Source organism: Dicentrarchus labrax, unplaced genomic scaffold (genome assembly GCF_905237075.1).
Source record: "Dicentrarchus labrax unplaced genomic scaffold, dlabrax2021, whole genome shotgun sequence".
Taxonomy (NCBI): Eukaryota; Metazoa; Chordata; class Actinopteri; family Moronidae; genus Dicentrarchus; species Dicentrarchus labrax.
This window is the reverse complement of record NW_026136720.1, coordinates 17,675,850-17,692,790: the sequence shown is the minus strand read 5'-3', so window position 1 is coordinate 17,692,790 and position 16,941 is coordinate 17,675,850.

Sequence of the window (16,941 nt, the reverse complement as noted above, 5' to 3'; positions counted from 1 at the left end):
GAAATAACTAATCCCATCTCTATGTTTGAGCCTAAGATCTGTGTAGAAAGCCATGGAAGGGGGCCTCTCTTCTGGCAGACCCTCCGGTTGTAAACACTATTCGGCACATCCAAGGCCTGAAAGAATTAATTGAAATATTTTGCCAGTGGGGTAATAGACACATAGCATTTTCTTAAATTAATCAAATGAATATTCATTATGTTCTGCTACAGCATATACATTTTAAAAATCCGTACATAATTGCCATGTTTTTACTGCAACTGAGAGATTAAATTTGGTGAGGCAGGAAATTTTAGTGGTAAAACTGTGAAATTTGAAGTATTTTTAAAACTTTATGACTCAACCTACTTTGTAAAACTGGGATGCTTTACTTCAGTCCTGTATGGCTCATTGTGATTCTCTGGTCTAGATAAACTGCTTCACTGTGTCTGAAAACAGAAGTAGCGCAGCAAACTCTTTCATTGTTTCTATATCACAAGCCCATTCTGTCCTACTAGGAGGTGTGACTCCTTTATTAGATGTATTGATGAAAGCAGCTCTCGCAATCAAGTCACATGGACCAGGCCATTTATTTTCATTAGGCACTCGTATTTCTTCAGACTTCACAGGGATGGAGAGGAGCAGACCATCTGTGAGGCTCACAGTGGAATCATCAGTGCTACCTTTCAAAGGATTACCTCTCAGTTTATAGGCCAACACTCATTTTACCTGATGCATGGCTCATCCAATACACACTGCTAGCGAGTAGTGAGAGTTTGTTGATGTGCGAGTCTCCGAATATTAAAGCCTTCATATTACCATATTTACTTAAGAACACCTACCTAGATGTCAGATGTGACTCGGTTATTGTCCAGGCTTTATTGCACAGCCTATCTGTCTCATTACATTCTGATATCGGAGTAATTTGACAGAGAATGCATTTGGAAAAGATTTGTTTCTTACAGACAATGACGCTCCTGCATATTATACTTCATACACGTGTTTCCTGCTCTTTTTTGCCTCCTGGGTCTTCTGAATATGAATAGACAGGTTGAATGAAATGATGATATCTGTGAATAGCGCCTGTGTCTGAGGGCCACGGCTGACAACAAATGATAGCGTATCCCCCCCATCAAAAGTCTCATTATTCCAGACAATTTCAGTACATTCATTATTTGCAGCTTTTCTTCATTCCCTCGCTTGTTCTTTGTGTAAAGGGTATCGTTCAGCCCTCTTGCAGTCAGTTAAAATTGTGTCAGATCTATTCATGAGGGTCTTAATATTTCTCTTTCATCCACAGTCAACAAACCCAGTTCAGAGGCTTGCTAATGGGATAATGGTGTTGTGATAAGGCATATCCACACCATACTCTCTCTGTATCATTCTCACAAAGATTGAATAACAACATGTGGAATAAGTAACTATGAAAAGTTCATTACCAATGCTCTATGCAAAACATATTTATCTATAAAAACCAAAAGAAGCCCAATCTGCAAAGAGGCCCTTATTGAGCCATGGCATGAGGTGTCAATGGAAGAGCAATAAAATATGCTGTAAATACACATAAAAGCGCATTCTTCTTCAGTAATGGAGACATCGATTTCCCTTTTATTTTGTGAAAAGACACCTGTGTGATGTGGTGATGGATAACACCTATTACATCTTCTCTACAGCTGAAACATTACTTTGTTTGTTAAAAGCATTTATTATTGAAAGCTGAATATATAATGCCTCCCAGACAGTCACCTTAGAGTCTAGATATGTATGATATAATTAGTAAGAATAGAGAAAATGTACTATAATTGTAATTGCAGGTTACAAATCACAAATTAATTACATTAAACCTTGTCTGGTATTACTCATTATAACAGGTTTACATAATTTATTAACTATTTTATGAAAACTTACCTGCCCCACACATTATTGATTGTGAACATATAAAACTTGTAAAGTCTGTTCTGTTCAAAGTCTGTAACATCACTCAAATCTTTATATATTGATGTGACTGCTGACAGTTGCATCTTACATCCCAAGCCCAGGCACCAGGCAATGCCTTAATAACATCTTGCTTGAGCTTTTTATCTGAAGTAATGTGTGATTAACAAATATTAATACATTATACCTTTTTATAAGCCTGATTTAATCACACATTTGTACAACAAAATAGCAGGCTAATTATAAACAAAATTAATTAATGCAACTAGGAAAAATCAACCATTGATAAGTCGTTGAAGTCATTCTGACATGCTGTATAAATCAAGAATATGCTTCAGAAACATTTCATTAAATTGTGGGAATGTGCCACGAATTTGTTCCTACAAATTATAAAGTTAAGTGCAAAAATTATCAGTCAAATCTGATCTGCATATTTGACTGATTTTATAATGTTAAACCAAATTAAAATAATCTGTCAGTCAGGAACACCTGTCAAAATTAAATCACTATGTATGAATGCTAATACAGTTTTATTTGAGGCTACAGGATCTGTTCTCCGTATTGCTTCCAATATTAAACCAAGCAGCATTCAAAGATTTGGTAAAAGCTACATTTGAATTCCCCATAGATTTTTAAAACAGAGCCCCGCAGTCACATATTATAAGATATGGAATATACATACTGCAGAAAAGATACTGCGATACTAGTTAATAAAAAACCAGACAGGAGGAGACAGGAGGCTGGTGGCAGAGGGAGAAAAGAACACAGCGACAACACAGTGTAAGCAGCATAAATAGTAACGGCGGTGACAGGCAGTAACCAACAGCATGTAGCAGTGCAGACACAAGAAGAATTTAATATTTCCAAATTAAATGTTGAGGTGTCAAACATGACTGGAGATTGTTTGGGTCACCTGATGTTTTGTGCATGACTTACATGAACTAATCATGGTTAAATAAAGAGAGAACGTGAGCTGAAAGATACCAGCTTCACTAAATCTTCTGGTATGATCCTCTATTCACTGTACTTGGAACCATGTTATTTTATTTTCATGCAAATGTTTCATTTCATGTTGGGAAGAAATGTATGCAATTTTATACTCACAGGGATACAGGTTAACAGCTTACTTGTTGGGGCAAGAGAGAAGACAGTCAAGTTGTTTTTTGGTGAACATGTTGTCTCCAAGCATACTATTAAAATAAAGTAATCTTATGGCTTACTGTAGAATAGATATACTCTGTAATGTCATGCCCACAATCACTATGACCCACTGTGCTAACTTCCTCTCCCAGATCCATGTGGCACGTGCCAATGATTTGGGCGCAAACTAGAATTCAAAATAAGAGATTTGATACACACAGGCCACATTTCCCAGCCTTCTCCATCTGTTTTGAGTGGTTTGTGGGGCTGCTGAGGCCCCATGTTTAATTCTAACAGGTGCCTTTCCCCATCCCACATGCAGCTGCCAATGAGCCTGTCAGCAAACAAAAGAGGAGTTGGCATATTCAAAAGAACAGCTGGTGAGTGCTAATATACAGGCTCATTGAACTACTAAGGCCTCTGTGGTACACATATGTACTCTCAGAGATATGCTCAACCTCAGATTCCAACCCCTCCAGGACTTCCAAACAGCCTTGCTGTCTTAATCCTAATTCTGGGTTCATACCACCACCACCTGTGTTGCCACACTTCCATCCAAAGGCTGATTTAGGCAGCCTTTGGATGGAAGTATTACATGCTAGTTGTAGCTGTAGCTTGCATGTAATTGGATGTTGATGGGCAGCATGAGACAATAGTTTCTTCTGCAGCCAATTTTGACAAATTAGGAAACAAGCTAACTGTCGTCAATAAGAGCTAATGTTTCTGGCTGTGGAGGAGAAGCATGACAAAAGTGAATAATTTCTGGTGGTAATGGTGTGTGGACATAGAAAAGATGAATACATAAATAAATAGGCCAGTTTCTGAAATGGTTGATATCCTATAAAATGTATATATGCTGTGAAAAAAGAAAACTCTTTTTTTTTAAGAAAAATACACAATAAGCCACATACATTGCCATTTTCAGGGGTAATTGGTCTAATACTCATCAGTTCAAACCAGCTGTAAACACAACACTGACATATTGTCACCTTATAAAGTTCATGTGGCGAATGTGTTGGCAAAGAATATTCGCTTTCCTTGTAGCTCTGTAGGTCTGGTCCCCACCATTTTCTGAGAAATATATCTTGCTTTGTAGCAATTCAAAGATGCTTAACTATGTAGTCGCTAACGTTGTCTGTTATTCGGTGCTGGTCAGGTAGCTTACAGTTTCTGTTTTAGAGAAAGTGAAACAAAACATTAAAGTAATGGGTCTTAAAACCAAAACAATGAGCTGAAAGATGCTAAAATGCTTCGTTAGATCTGAGGGGAACTTGAGGGTCAGTTCTGCAGGTTATTCGCTTCTTACGTCTCCTCACCGCTTTCATATCAAACAGCTCATTGACCAAACAGACATGACTGACACCAGAGAAAACCTGTCTACATAAACATAAATGGTACATGTGAGATATGTGGAAATACACACATTTTCTCTTAACGAATGCTAAAACGCTATCAGGCTCAAATACAGCAGCGCACAGTATCATTCCTTGTTTAAACCTTATATCTCCATCAGTCACCTTCTGTTCCAGTTTTCCTCAGCCTCAATCCACATTACTCAGATAAATCACACAAGAACCACAAACAAACAGTCAAGCTCCATCAGTATTCACTCCAACTGGCGGTCCCGGCCAGGTACACAACCCTGGGATGTGACATTAAAGCTGCTGGAGTCTGGGGATCTGGAAAGGAGATAAGGGAGCAGGAAGTAGGACATGCAACAAGAGGGTAAAAATCAGCCTTATAAAATTCCTCAAGGGGCTCTAAAGGTATCTTCACACAAACACACACATACGCTCTCACACACACGCAAGGTTCAATGGCTGTTGTGATCCATTAGGAGAATGATAAAAGGGGCATGTGGCGGGGAGAAGACTATAGATCTTAATGCAAATTCTCTGTCTCCTGACAGAATGAAAAGACTATTCTTTAGAGTAAAGCTTGCTGCTGTGGCAGTATAGTGGGCGGCCTCACTGGGGCAAAAGAGGAAGGCTGGTAAACAAGAATTAAATGATGCCGATGTCTGCCGGCATGACATTTGTGCTCTGTGAGATTAATAATGAAAGAGATTACAGGCACCTCAATGGGGACACACAAATGAGACAAAACCCAGGAAGATTATTAGAAGGCTGACAGCCCACGTCAAATAACAGAGAGCCCCAGACAGCTGTTGTGAAATTAATATTTTATGGCCTTCCATCAAATACCGCAAGGAGGGCTCTAGCTACTCACATTGTGGTTGAGTTTATATTGACAAAACTGGGGTGCCCGTGTACTGAAAGTATGTGCCGGTTGTCATTCTCACAATATAATGAGGGACTGTACCATGGAGAGAGTATGAAATAATTCATGTAGGATACAAGGAGTTATATTATTATAAATCTCACTGACTGAACCTATAGTTCTGTGAATCAAACGGGCCACCAGGTTTGCCAAAGGAAGCATGCAAAGCAAGGCAGCAACATCTGAGGAGCCAGGGAGACACAAGAGGGTTCAACTGGAGGTCACGAATGACTTGTATCCCAGTACAAATACATTACTAAGTCTATAAAAAGCTATACCATTCTGAAAATCTGTGGAGGCAATCGTGAAGTTTGAAGCATCATTTTAAACATTTTTTTACAGCTGACTAAAGGCAGACTATATGTCGGAACACTGTTAGCATGCCCCTTTTACTCCTTCAAATAATGTTGTGGTGAGGAATCTTGATCTAGACTGACAGTGAGACAGGATCAAACAGATGTGGATTGACAGGCGAATTTAATTTGCAAGTTTTTCCCCCCTCATTTACCTCTGAATGTTGATTTGGATTTCTGACAGACACATCATCTTCCACTGACTATTCCACCCCCCCAAAATGAGGCGTGGAAGTTTCTGGTGATAGACATCTCATAGACCGGTTTTATCTCTACAACAGACAGTACATTTGTTTAAGCAAAGCCCAAGAGGTGTCACGGAAAGGCAGAGTAAGTTGTTTGTTTTCCGACCGTAGGGGACAGGATCCGCATAACTAGCTAAACAGTCACCACAGGGGAAAAAAAGCCTTTTTTGCAGATGTGGCAATTTCTTGTGACATTGTGGGGAAATGTAAGCCGTTAGAGTCCCATAGCATACCTGGAATGAGGCCAAATGTAAATGGCTGGTTATGTCAGACTCCTCTTAGACTCTCAGTGTAGCCGCAGGTCATTCAGCTTTGCAAGAACTGTTCGTCACCCACCATGTTCAGGTTATTACAATGGGAGATAGAATTCATTGCTATTTATTTGCTAAATGCATTTCATTTCAGCCCACTATGAACCTGCATAAGGTGTGCATACAGCAATACAGCAGCATATGGTAGATGCGATATGGCAGACATTGAAGTATTATTGCAGCATACAAGAAGCTCCTATGGTTACCTTTAGTGTACCAACAGAATCGCCTCTGTTATCACCACAAACGTCCACATCAATATAAGGAAAGGCCAGCTTATTGATGTACATTTCATAGGACCATATTGCTTTTATTACATTTACTCCTCCCTTTCGGATTCATCTGAGATGTGCTTATCTACATACTTCTAGTCCAGATTTTTACATTACAAGGTTTTACTGATAAAGCTGTCAGTCCATCATAAAACTATTTTGACAAATTTATGTTTGTAGATTATAACCCATTAGACTGTGATTTGGTGAAATATTAGGGGTAGCAATAATACATTGCATAATAACACTTATGTTGGTAAAAAAGAAAGCAAGGAATAAGACATTTTAATAAGATAAATAAAATAATAATTGTGAGTGATAGGCATATAAAAATAAACATTGTAATTATGGAATGCAACAGTGTGAAGAAAGAAAGTGAAGGGGAAAAACTGTGTGTAAAATGCTGGTTCGTCTTATTGGTTGAAAGGTGTGGATCAACTTTTAGTGACCAGACAAAATCCAGCACATAGCCATGAAATAAAAAATACATTTTAGAATTCATGATGGGTCGTAAAGAGCTCAATGACTTGACAAATTGTACTGTCATTAGTAGGGCTGGGACGATGTACGATTGTAATGAAAAAACACTTTTTAAGTTGATTGTGGTGAATTTCCATTATCGGGACTATTGGGAATTAGGATATCCACACAATTGACTTGAAAAAGTTGTCCAGCTTGATAACACACAGATATAGGGATTTCCTGATTTATTTAGAATTTCCACAAGGGAGGGAGCCTGAATCCTAAATGATACGCATTGCTCTTTCACCAGTTAACGCAGTGCAAGCAGTGGTGGTGGGTGGGGCATTCATAGATCCAGAATTTCTTGAGGGATAAAGAGTAGATGTGCTTCTTGTCCTGTGTGTGTGTGTGTGTGTGTGTGTGTGTGTGTGTGTTTCATTTTTATTTTTTTTACTTTTTATGTGGAAAACCATGTTAAAAGAATATTAATCACAGTGTAATCGTGACAAATGATGGATGAACTGGCTTTGACAAATGTCAGAAGAATGCTACCTACTGGAATAGTTCTAGTGAAAGGTCTGCTACAGGATACAAAGACATTTTAGCCAACTGCATGGCTACAGTTTGTGGAAGGCCTGTGCCTCGTTGCACAAAAAGAGGTCCATAAAGACGAGGTTAGACAAGTTTGGTGCGGAGGGCGTCGATTGGCCTGCACAGAGCCCTCACCTCACACACTCCAAAATCTTGTGGAAACCATTCCCATAAGAGTGGCAGCTGTTTTAGACGCAATGGAGCATCCAACTCCATATTAATGCCCATGGTTTTAGGACAGGATGTCCAAAAAAGTAATTTACAGATGGGTGACAAATTAAAGGAAAAACATCAATAAATGAGTGGGAAAAACAGAATGAATGCAGATGCTTTCACACAGGTCCACTGCATTGTACAATTAAGCAATTAACATCCAGTCATGCTCTGTGGCATGTATAAAATGCTGAGCAGGCCCAGTTTATTCTGATTTTGTCAGAGGGATGTTATAGTAGGGTTGCAGTTCATAAAATCCTCATTACAAAGATGAATGCATATTTGAGAGTTCAGTGGTGCAAAAACCACTGGTCTACAGGAATGTGGGAAAAAAACGTGATATGGTTAGATGACCATACCTCCACCCTATTCTCGACAGGTGGACAAGTGCATGGGTGGCGTACGGTATAAGCCTGAATGCTTGACCCCTACAGTGAGGCGATCTGGTGGCACTGTTATGCTGTGGGGACCGTTTTGCTGCATGGTTTGGGTCCACTTGTCCCCTTACAGGGGAGGGTCAGTCCACATCAATCCGTTTTTCTGAGTGATCATCTTTATCTTATAATAAAAGATTTCTATCCTGATGGGAATGGTCTCTTCCAGGATGACAGTGCCCCCATCCATGGGTCACGAGGGGTAATTTAATGGTTTGATGATATGAAAATGATCTAAAGTATTTGCTATGCTATGTCACCAGATCTCAACCTAATTGAACACCCATGGGAGATTCTGGACAGATGTTTTAGAATGCACTCTCCACCATTAGCATCAAAATAATCAATGCTGAGGCACATTGAAGTTGTTCTTGTGGCACATGGTGGCTCAACACATTAGTAAGACACTTTATGTTGGTTAATTTGTCACCCGTCTGTAGGTGTGATGGTCAGGTATCCACTGACTTTTGGCCATATTTTATACATTAAACTGCAGGGAACCTCTAAACTTGCCTTCTGCCTCACTGATGACTGTAATGCAATCAGTGCATCATTACAAGAAGTAACAGTGCTTTTACTTTTCTTGTGAAAAGCAAAAAATTCCACTGTGACATGTCAATTTATCCCCTAAACTATCATACTGCTTTATTACCTTTTGTGATGGATAAAGATTTAGCTTCTGTTCTCATGATGGCCCATTATGCACATGTTATGGTACATCTTTGGAAATGTACATTTATATATATTTCCTGTACTTGTATTTATGTCAAACATTACAGTGTAGCTTAAACACCCCATAACCTTCTTTGAATTTTAGATCTATAAACCACCTTTCTCTGCTGAAATTCTTTGTGTGCACTGTTTTCTTATTCTAAAAAACCACCAAAGATAGGAAATTAAACAGGATGTTCATATTTGAAAGAAATATTGAGCCATTGGTGGAATTAATGCAGTGCATTAGTCCCACAATATGACCACACATGAATGGCTATCAGGTCCCTCCGTGTTTCTGATCTTCAAAAGAAATATTAGCCAAGCTATTCAGCTTCCACTGTTGAATTGAATCTCATTTACATACAAGACCATTTTATAGTAATATGAGATGAGCATGTGAATGTGTGAGGGAGAGTTGGAGGACTAGAATATAAGAGAGAATACCAGAAAGGACTACCATCTGTATGCACATACTGTATGCTTATTTTACAATAACAGGATGCGAACCCTAAACAAAGCCAATCTGTGCCATAAAACCTGCGATGGTACACATACTAACCCACCCTACTAGTTTAAAACAACAAAGTGCTCAGATGTTTGTATTCAGTACAGTAGTAGACGCCTATTGTGCTTACAATATGAACCCGAGAGTGTGATTCATCTTTTCAAGAAGATCACACAAACAAAACACATTTAAGAACTAATAACCTATGAAGTAGGTTGGGACTTTATGACCCAGATTTGAATATGAGTACATTTATAAAAGTGGGACAGGAAACATCTCCAACTAATGCTGAAAAGAGGAAGAGAAAATTTGACCCGTTTTCACCTCCGGTTGTGCTACCCAAAATGAAATGTTGGGGCTTGCTGCAGTCATGTTATGTGCCAGCTATGACTATGACTGAATATTAGCATGTAGATGAGTTCAGGGTCAGAGATTGGACAAAAGTATACTCAATTCAAAATAGCCAATTTTGGTTTCTGCTTGGGCCCTAATGACCCATGCCTTAAAGGTCCAGTGTGTAGGATTTAGTGGCATCAGCGGTGTAGTTGCAGATTGCATCTCCCTCAATTCACCCCCTTCTAGGAGATACTACGGTGGCAGGGAAACACGAGAAAAACACGGATGGCCCTAGAGCTAGTTTTTGGTTTGTACATTCTGGGCTACTGTAGAAACATGGTGGTTCAACATTGCAGCCTCCATAAAAGGCGACACACAGCGATAAGGTAGATAAAAATGGTTAATTCTAAGGTTACAAAAATATGATTCTTACATTCAGGCGATTATACACTGAAAACATAGTTATTAGTTATATTATATTCCATTTCTTCCAATAGATCCTCCTAAATGTTACACACTGGACCTTTTAAGTGCGTCTTGCCAACTCAGTTTTTAATAATTTACCTCTCACTGATTACTGATTTGCAAGCAATTTTTTTATGATGGTCTGATATACATCAAAATGAGGTAGTGGTGAAGTGGTAAAGAACTGAACGAGAAACCTGGTCAAAGGAGATCAAAGGAGGGTTGCTCAAGGACTCTATGAAAGTGTCAGTGTGACATTTTGACAGTATAGGACTGTCACATTGAGCAGTTCACTAGAATCCCAGAATAATGCTTCAAAAAAGAACATGTTGCAATAATTCTGTCTGGTTACTGATTTAGAAGATTTAGAAGAACTTTCAAATGTGACCGCTATTGAAGATGCTGCATCAAAACCCAGCATGATCTGTCTAGTCCTAGACATTTAGATGGTGTGTTTAAAAGTTGACAACAACAGAGGTTAAATTGATAAACTGTAGTTGTGTTTGACATTTCCAGTTTTATGAATATAGATGTTCATATTTATATAAAGCAAAGCCTAAGCATGAATGTTCATCTAACAGAATACAAAATCTACAGCACCCTATGCTCTATTTTCTCTGAAATCAGTTATGGTTTCAGAATGAATCCCTGCCCTCATGTCAAATTTTGTGAAGTGGTTGAAATTGCTCTGGTTCTGCTCTGACTACTTGACTACTTGCCATTGAAGAGACAACTGAGCCTTACTCTTTGTGGGTGTAAGTTGGTGACATTAAGATCTGCATTGGTAAAAACTTAAAGCCTAAACAACAGTATTGTCAGAAGAACACGTTTCAGTTTCAGGCTCATTGTACAACACATTACAAAGAACATTTAAATAAGATCAGTATGAAGCAAACACACTGTGCCGTAAAGTATACCCCCACAGCCCCCGTGAGGAGAGGGTGCCCCCACGCTTGCTTGTCAATAACTATTAGTATAAGAATGATGGTTTTTATTATTTGAAAAAAATACAATTACATAGGGTGCACATATTGTCTGTATTTCAGAACCCTTACTGGTGTAAACATAAAACAAATACATATGTTCCCCGCTGCCCCCGCAGCTTCAGCATCAAGTGAGGGAGAGTCCAACTGCAGAGTCCGCTCCCGCGGCCTCGGAATCATGTGTGCTCCTGACAAATAAGTACCCTTACTATAAAAGATGGCACAATTCGCCAGCTCTGTAAGGGGCCCACTCAGGGTTAACTGCTGGGGGGCCTCATGTGTTTGTGTTAAGGTGCTGCCAACATGGTCATGTGGCTTGAGGCCAGTCACATTCCCTAGCAGAGAGACAAGGGTGTGCCTAAGGGACAGTACTGAAACCCTTATAGAGGAGGTCTTAACCCTTAAATGTGCCTATTTACACACTTTTCAGCAAATGTTAGCGAGCCGTGCTTTAGGTCAAGCTGGCAGACTCCTTAGTATATTCTGACCGCCTCAGTTTGTGGTAAATTGAACATTGCCTGCACTTTTCTTTAAATATCCATGTTGTCACAGTAATACCTTCGAATTTGTCCCAGTAATGAAAAGCATGGACAGCTCTGCATTAGGGTAGTTTCAGCTGGGAGATGTGTACGAGCTGCGAGTTTGCTACGCTCCACAAGCTCTCTTAGCTATAAATAAACAAAATAAAGTCACAAAATGTCAGGAAAAGAAATATCTTTACACCTATTTTCCTCAAACAGCAAAATATAACAGTACACCTATTGAATTCAAGTTTTCTCTTACCGAACAAAGACTTGCTTAACTGCCTTGTTAACTCCTCATAAAACACGCACCATTCATAGTGTCTTCCTCTGATCAAACAATCACAAACCACTTGGTCGAGTATAACCCTTAATTCACCAGGTGGGATCTGCAAATATTATGGCTCTACATGCTGTTCCATGCTGCTCTTTGAGCACCTGAGTTAACTTGCAGTGGCTTCAACTCATTCTTTGAAGGCAAAACATAAAATTTGCTAAATAAAATGACAAAAACTGAACAAGGCCCAAAAAACCAATCTTCAGTGGACCAATTGCTGATAGCCGATATATATGTGCTATCACCCAACCCTAAATTGCGTTGAAGACGGACGTCTCGGCTTCTCAATTTTGCCGTATGTTAACTGTACACTGGATAATGCAGTCTCAGTGTCTCCCCTGATAAAAGGCGGGTAACCGAGGGCAATGTCGAACTGAATAATGGAGTGGTCATGAAATTGACTCTAATTCTAAATATCAGGCTTGTACATAACACAAGGACAACAAACTTATTTGTGGCTGTATTCTCATTTGGCTGTTAGTCTGTAACTGTGACTAATAGCCTAATTTTCTCACCAGAGATGCCTGATCAGAGCCTGACTTATCGTTTCAGATTCTCATATGGGTAGATTTTTCATAATAGATGTTTACTATTTACTAAAAATGCTGGCCTTAACAAAATCACATGCACTTAAGATAATGAAAATACTCAGTCTGTAATGGCGGTGTACACCAATCTTCTTAAAACATGACTAATACTGCCCTCCAGAAGTATTTTTAATTGATTGCACTGCAGCATAGCAGTGATGCTCATAACTTTACATACTTTATGAGATGTCTTTGTTCTTTTTGCTCATCTCCCCAGGCGCTTAAAGAGCAGAGGGCACACCTAAGGAGTTTTTGAGCTCAAGGGTAGATAATTATTCTCTGAGCAAAGACAGAACAACTGCAGCAGAATATATGAACAGCCAAAAAACTTGGGATCAGTCACCAAAGTTAACAAAATCCTCACTGCAACATCATAAAATTACCTAACTCAAATGTATGACTTCTGTCTCCTTAACCTGTAGTTTAACAGATAAACAGAAAGATGACATCTAGCTCATCTATTGGAGTCCTTGCATACTGTAGATACCCTGTGACAATAAAGCAATCCACAGGAGGATAATCCTTTACAACCAGTGTGCCATGCAGATAGGATATTCAAAAAGGGGGACTGGGATGACAGTGATGTATAGCCTATTTTCCACTGGGAACAACAGTGCATTTTGTGGTGTATGTCGCTTCCAACAACACCTTATACACACAGCATGCATGAGCAGTGTGTGACGGCTGTCTCGCTGAACTGCTGCAGCTTGCACGCCTGTTGTGTCCGCACAGAGAGCGTTTCTGCTGCTGCTGCCAGCCCTATATTACACTGAGTTTGCTTTTGATAAATACAATAAAAGCCTTATTAAGATTAATGGATTCAGTCCAAATAAATGCTTCTAATCTGAAACAGATACAGGTTAAGAAATAAAATAAAAATATTTTCTACAGATATAAACATTGGAACTGTAGTGAAACGTATGTATGTTGCTGTTTATGAACAGATAATTTTCACCATCTACAGATTCTACTGCTCTTCTTTTTGAATCTGCACTATTACTGAGACTGCAAGGGATGATATTAAAACGAATAGGCTGCTGCTGCTATCTGTGATATATATGTAGCTCCACATTCCTTCAAAAGGTGACCTTCTCTTAAATGCACAAGGGGTATCTTAATTGTAGCAACTTTTTTTCTACTAATGGAGAGAAGAAAGTAAAGACAGGGCCAATAGAGGGCAGGGACATAGTTATAGCATGTTCTGATATCCTGACAGTGTGTCTGTGTGTGTGTGTGTGTGTGTGTGTGTGTGTGTGTGTGTGTGTGTGTGTGTGTGTGTGTGTGAGTGTGAGTGTGAGTGTGAGTGTGTGTGTGTGTGTGTGTGTGTGTGTGGGTGTGAGTGTGTGGGTGTGAGTGTGTGGGTGTGAGTGTGTTTGTGTGTGTGTGTGTGTGTGTGTGTGTGTGTGTGTGTGTGTGTGTGTGTGTGTGTGTGTATTTAAGGTGGTGGTGTTACTCACCTGACTAGCTGAAGTCACATCTAACTTTACCTTCTGACACCAAAAGCTATTTGAAACAAAAGCATTTATCCTCAGTAGCTCTAGCCACTCCTCTGTCATAGTTTTTTTTCATTGTAAAACTCAGCACTGTCAAATGGTCTACAAAGCACTATGGAATCAGTGGCCATGAATCATTAAGCCTGCACAGACTTCTGTAAGCTACTGTAATAAAGTATAATGGTGCACTCCAGCCTCAAGGTCATTCACTGTGAGAAAGACTGCTGTGCAGTCAACTGCATCAGCCCCCTTTTGCATTCACTTAATCCCCCCGTTGTTCACCAACCTCTTGGACAGCAGCACACCTTGTTCACTTTACTTCAAAGGCAATGTGGATTATCATCTACTGGATTTGACGCCAGCTTTTTCTGTAGTCATCAATGATACTTCAAAATATTTGAAATGATAAATTAGTAAATGCACATCATAATGGAGGAGAAAGGTGCATATATTAATGATTTGAAATAGAGAGGATGTTTTGAGTTGCATAATTGATTTAAGTGGTTAATTGAGAAAAAGGCACTGTTCAGATGTTTTCCATTTTCCCAGTCGATCACCAAACAAAGCCCCAGATGAGATGTGGCCACTACCATTCCCACATTAGAAAATCATGTAAGGTTCTTACAAATTTAAAATTATTATTATTATTATATATTAATAATAAACAGATAATGTTACTTATTGCAACAATATTGGTCTTCCCTAAAGACTAAATGTATTCTTATCATAAAAATAATTTAAATCAGGCTACACTGGGTATTTATTTTCTCTGTAAAGATAAACTCACTTTGGCTTATCACAAAGTGGGGATACTGTAGAGAGTTGAATGCCATTCTCTGTAAATGTAATGTGATAGTGTCATTTGTTTAAACAAATGATCAGTAACAACAGTTTAACAATTTTCTGTCACTGCCACTTGGGGACCTGTAAGTGTGCAACGTTAGTCAATGCAAATTTTAGTAAGTTGACTTATTTGCAATATGTTGATGATCCAAAAGAAGCACAGTCTAAATTACAGTGAGGTCATTACTCACTGGCTTGCTTTCTGGAGATGCACTGTGGATCATTCCCAGCTTGACTTGCCTGTGGCAAAGCCTGGAAGCAGTAAAGAGCTGAGCGCTGACCAGCAAGACCTCCTGGCAAGATTCTCATTACTCAGAGTGCAGGTGTCCCGCTACCCACAATGCAACTGAACAAGCTAAATTGTCCTGCTGCTTGATGCTGCAATGTATGAACCCTTATAATGGCAGAAGTGCAGAGATATGAGTACACTTCACACTCTGCAAGCTACGATTTCATTAGGAAGCGCACTAGGAGCCAATTAAATCAATGTGAAGACAGGTCCAGTTATGAAATTCCTTCATAACAGGACTACATAGTGTAATACACATGAATATGAAATGGTAACTGATGAGCTCACCATGTCTAATAAAAGAGCCCTCATCTCAACAACTATGCTGACACTGGAATAACATGGGAAGGAGGGGTGGGATCAATGTTTACATTATGTAATAAATGGGAAACTTATCCTATGCACCGACTGACAGACATTATTTACAAATTCTCAAGCTCAGCAAGGCAATCGAGACTCAAAATCATTGTAGCAGTTTCTATTGGACACAGACTCAGACCCACAGCTCATGAATAAGAGAAACAGAAACTTTACAGGAATGTTAATGGGATTCAAAGAGACACTGAATGTACAAAGTGGCTAGTGTTTGTTCGTATACAAGATAGAGAGTTTGCATGGTTGACCAGACATGTCAATCATTTCCACCTTGGAAAACACCAGGGCGAGCGACTGTTTATCACTTCAGGCTGGGTGACGTAATTTATGCAGGTTTTTTAAAAAATATTTTGGAGGATCTGAATTTGTGTTTTGACTACATACTAAGAACTGTGTTGGGTGTTTTGTATGTATAATATTGGGTGTAATATTGGGGTTGGGTGTATTGTATGTATAAATGACTGTGGTCACCATTAAAAAGACGTACCAAATTGGTACAAAAGTTTTTTCTGATCATATTTCTCTTGGATTTGCATAGAGAAATGTTTCATCCTCTATAATTGTGTAAATAGCCACATTTCTCAATTGAAAGCCAGTATGAATATTAATAAACTTGCGTTGTGCAGGAATCCCACCATAGTCTCCTGGAAAGTTCCCAAGCTTAACCCACACATACACTCCTCTGGCTTTTTATACTATACGTTTGTGCTGAATACTTTGACTTTCTTTGGCTGAAGAGTGCATACTCACAATGCCGGAAGTCCCTGTCCCAATGCATATATGTAGTAGTAGTTGAGGCTGTAACCAATACGCCTTAGTGCTTGCACATGCACGTTACATCAGTAAGCACAATTCTTTATTTTACATTAATGTACAGAACTCCTCCCATTACGATGTCCTGGAAGCCTTTTGTTCACAGAGCACACAGCCTATATAGTTAAATATTTATGACATTTTTATATGAAATATTAAATGCATTAAAATGTAGACCACTGGCTGAAAAGAGAGCAAAAAATTCGGTCCGAACCAACCATTTTTTAACTTACAAATCAATGTTTAAATCCCGGTTGGAGCTCACTGGGTAAGGCTGAGAGGAAGTGAAATATCAGTTTTGTCCGAGACCTGGGGACTTGTGTTGATCCCAAGCTAAAGATGAGTTAGTGACGTAGAAGTAGTTTGAAGCCTATACATGTTTGTTTGGTGCTTTGAAAAAACCTTTTGTGATTTGATTAGTGTGAGCTGAATGCTTCAGAGAGATTATGTTTCAGCGGTTATTAA